The 4,684-nt window shown below is 38.8% G+C and overlaps 1 pseudogene; it reads right to left on the bottom strand.

Annotated features, from left to right (window-relative positions):
- Positions 1 to 328: 328 nt before the first annotated feature.
- On the bottom strand, positions 329 to 1,539 carry LOC116741778 (annotated as a pseudogene).
- Between the last annotated feature and the right edge of the window lie 3,145 nt (positions 1,540 to 4,684).

Below are 4,684 nucleotides of genomic sequence, written 5' to 3'. Positions count from 1 at the left end.
TTTCAAAGACTTTTATGCAAAAGAATGTCTGTCTGTCTTTCTGCATCAGTAAGTAGTAGTGCCCATCAGAATTTCCTAATAACACAAAGACAAAGCCAAGTCCATACACTTGATCAGATGTCAAAGGAATGGGAGGTGGACTATTAGGTCACCCTTAGAGCTTCTGCTGGCTTTTTACTAAATGCTGTTCACCAGTGTGAGTCAGGTGGACTTTTGTGAGAGAATAGTGTTTGGTGGCCAGGACCTCTTTTGGGCTTTTTTTGCTAAGTGGAATACACAACAGATAAGGGAATAGGGGAGGTAATACAGGGAAGCTACTCTTTGCAGCTCAGAAGGAGTTAATGAAGCCCATATATGCATTTAAGAAGCCCATGGGATCCTCTAGCTGTCATAGTGGCTAATGTGGTCATCCAGAATTGACACTGTGGACCGCGGCAGTGTTTTCCTGTACAGCTCCAAAAACTCTGGAGAGGGATTCACTGGATCCAGTGGCCCATAGATAAAATGAATGGGAATAGGGCTTCCCTGGTGGTGCAGTGGTTGAGAGTCTGCCTGCCGATGCAGGGGACACGGGTTCGTGCCCCGGTCTGGGAGGATCCCACATACCGCGGAGCAGCTGGGCCTGTGAGCCATGGCCGCTGAGCCTGCGCGTCCGGAGCCTGTGCTCCGCAGTGTGAGAGGCCACAACAGTGAGAGGCCCGCGTACCGCAAGAAAAAAGAAAAAAAAAAAAAAGAATGGGAATAGATACAGAGGCAAGAGCTCCCACCCAGCATCTTCTAAACTTCTTCCTTTGATTGGTGTACTGCAAGAGACTGTCGATAACCAAGTTCCCATCATTGTTGTGTATCCCTGCCCACATGTCCCACAGTTCACTCTCAGAGGGTCGGGTTGTATGGCCCAAAGACCGGGGTGAGACCTCGAGAGAATACAGAGAAGTTCATCAGTTGTGTGAGGATGGGTGACAGCATGCCTCCAGCTTTGAGAAGCTTTTGGAGAAGGAGAGGACAGTGAGTCTCAGGAAATATACCTCCATTTGACAGAGAGAGACTCTTGATGGTAAGCCAACCAGATCGATTCTGCTTGAACCTATAGAGCAGCTCCTGAGCAACGATATCCCCATAGTTGTGAGACAACAGGTTGATCCTATGGTTCTGGAGCCCCAGATGCTGCAAAAGAGCCTCCACGATGCTGGCCTGCTCGAATATGGAATAGTGATGTGGTCTCGGTTTGTCACTGAAGCCAGAGCCTAGGAAATCAAGGGCAATCACTCGATGAAACCTGAGGGTCACACCTTCCCAAAACTTGTACCAGTCATAGCTGGACGTTGGAAAGCCATGTAAAAGCACAACTATCTCTGGACTTCCAACATCCACAGAGTCTTGGTAGAAGATACGCAGTCCCTTGTAGGTAAAAAATTTGCCTGATGACTTCCATGAGTGAAGAGCAGGCGAAAGCCGGGGTGGGGGGGTGGGATGTGCAGATAGGCCACAAGCAGGGGCACAGCCAACAGCCCCACCTGGACCCACCACTCCCTCATCCTGATTCAGGTAAGACCTGGTCTACAAGACTCCATGTTTGGGGACACGGTTGCGCATGCCTGTTGGAAGATTTTTAATCACAGTTTCCATTTCAGTGCTTGTGATTGGTCGGTTCATATTTTCTATTTCTTCCTGGTTCAGTCTCGGCAGGTTGTGCATTTCTAAGAATTTGTCCATTTCTTCCAGGTTGTCCATTTTATTGGCATAGAGTTGCTTGTAGTAATCTCTCATGATCCTTTGTATTTCTGCAGTGTCAATTGTTACTTCTCCTTTTTCATTTCTAATTCTATTGATTTGAGTCTTCTCCCTTTTTTTCTTGATGAGTCTGGCTAGCGGTTTATCAATTTTGTTTATCTTCTCAAAGAACCAGCTTTTAGTTTTATTGATCTTTGCTATCGTTTCCTTCATTTCTTTTTCATTTATTTCTGATCTGATCTTTATTATTTCTTTCCTTCTGTTAACTTTGGGGTTTTTTTGTTCTTCTTTCTCTAATTGCTTTAGGCACAAGGTTAGGTTGTTTATTTGAGATGTTTCCTGTTTCTTAAGGTAGGATTGTATTGTTATAAACTTCCCTCTTAGAACTGCTTTTGCCGAGAGAATTGCATTTTTGCACATATCTGATCCATTTTATTCATGCCCTACTATTAATCTTTCCTGTCTGTCTTCCTGCCTTCCACACATCTGTTGGAGTGCTTATCAATAGGAAAGTACAGGTGAACTAGGTCAAGACTTAGATCCTACCCTCGAGGAGTGCACAGTACAGTGGAGGAGACTGACATATTGACAGGTTATTACAATACAATATAGAACAGTGGGCACCATTAGAGTGTTATGGATGAAGTGCTTCCCTGAGCTATTTATAGACCTCTTAGTATAATCTTGGCACAATCTTGGTAGAATTTTTGTAATTTCTTTATATTGACTGACTCCCTGTTCTATGTTTGTCCTCTCTATGGGTTCCTAAATATACAAATAAATATGCAGAAGACCACAAACAAAATTCTACTAAACATTTATTATTGTATATATTTAAGAAAAATTTTGCTAGGACTGTTGGGTAAATTCATTTGTTTATTTAAATAGTCACTTCAGGGCTTCCCTGGGGGCGCAGTGGTTGACAGTCCGCCTGCCGATGCAGGGGACGCGGGTTCGTGCCCCGGTCCGGGAAGATCCCACATGCCGCGGAGCAGCTGGGCCCGTGAGCCATGGCCGCTGAGCCTGCGCGTCCGGAGCCTGTGCTCCGCAACGGGAGAGGCCACAACAGTGAGAGGCCCGTGTACCGCAAAAAATAAATAAATAAATAAATAAATAAATAAATAGTCACTTCATTATTTCTTAGTTTTACACACCATTTGTTCTCAGGTAGGTTATTTTCTCCAGATACTTGTCCAGGAAAGTATCATTTTCCTTCAATTTTTCCTGAAGCCCTAAGAGACAAGAAATAGATCTTTAATTCATTTTGAATTAATTAAAAAAATATGTTTCTTTAATAAGAAATAGTCTTTTTGGTGATTTTTTTTTCAGTACTTCACCTAGAAGAGGGCATTTTTAATTGTTTTTATATTTATTTATACCCACAGTTTTCAAAATTACATATTCCCCCTTGCTTCTGCTATCAATTTTGTATGCAAACTAACAGCTGCACAGAATAATTTGTGGCCGTTTTTCCCCAGAACTTACTCTGAGCTTCTTGAAAGAAGAAAAATAACTCATGGTTGTCTGGATTCCTGACTCAATCATGGATTTACAATTTTGTTAAATTAAATGATCAAATTGTCAAATACTACAAAATTTTAGGGAATTAATATTATTGGCCATCTCACTCTTTCCCATCATTTAATATATTCAGAATTTTCATTTTATTTGTAATGAATATCCTTCAGTTTTACAGAATGGTACCATACACATATAGTAGGCCCACAATATTTTAAATATTTACTGTATCCAGAAGAATTACAGCACAGCCATGACTTTTATTAGTGTATGCTGTGATCTTTGATCACTTCATTTGCTTTGAAGTTAAATAATTTTACTCTAGGTAACTATTATAAGTTTTTATTTATGAAAAAGATTCTAGCCTTCTAAATCACTAGACTTTTTGAGCATACTTTTGGGTATGGAGTTCTTTTTTTTCATTGTATACTCTTTAATATTGAGATATTAGCCCTCTTCAAGGGAATGACACTAAAATATCTAAACCAAAAAAAAAAAAAAAAAGTCCATGAAGATGAAAAAAATGTTGTGAAGAGAAAATCCACTAGTCGAAAATACAAAATTTTGTAAATATAGAAAAGTCATAATAACGAATGAAATTAAATTTACTTGACAATGGTTGTTTTAAAATGTTCATACTGGCAAGAATATGGTCAAACAAATATTCGGCCTGATAGAATGCAAATTGGTACAACCCTTTGTGGGAAACACTTTGATAATATAACTCAAGACTCTTAAATATTCTTGTTCTTGCTGACCTTGTAAACCAATGATCTATCTATTATAAGGACTGTCTAAATTTTGGAAAATAGCTCATTGCATATGGGTTTAAACTGCATGGTTATATCATCAAAAAAAGTTAAATAGAGTAAGCCTTTAAAAAATTAGAGAAGATCAAAAAGTTCAGGAATTTCAAACTTGGCCTCTGTGAGCACAGTTCTTCTCAAAACTGCTTACTCAGTGTTTTTAATAAAAGCTGATTCCCTCTCTAGCATTCTCTATTAACTTCCTAGTAACTGAAAGCATGCAAGTCTATGATTACTGGTAGATTTATACCAAATCCCATGGATTAAGGAATTTTTAACCATTAATAATTATATTTATAAAAACCAATTATAAATAAGTGTTATTAATTTTGAATTATTTAAAATCATACATATATGTATATATATTCACCATTAATATGAAATACAAATGTCCCTAAAATAATACACCAATAGGTTAATGGTGGTTATATTTTGGATGTGGAATTATGTGATTATTTTCTTTGCATTTTTATTTCTGAATGAATAAAAATAAAATAAAATGCTAGTGGGACAAGGAAACATGTCTTAGATATAAGCATAAAAAAGCCACGATTCATAGCTAGTGGTGATTTCATCTAACTCTGCAGTGGAGCTTCTGATCAGTGGACTCTTTTTTGCTGATGTCA

Source organism: Phocoena sinus, chromosome 16 (genome assembly GCF_008692025.1).
Source record: "Phocoena sinus isolate mPhoSin1 chromosome 16, mPhoSin1.pri, whole genome shotgun sequence".
Taxonomy (NCBI): domain Eukaryota; kingdom Metazoa; phylum Chordata; class Mammalia; order Artiodactyla; family Phocoenidae; genus Phocoena; species Phocoena sinus.
This window is presented reverse-complemented; position numbering and strand designations above follow the sequence as displayed.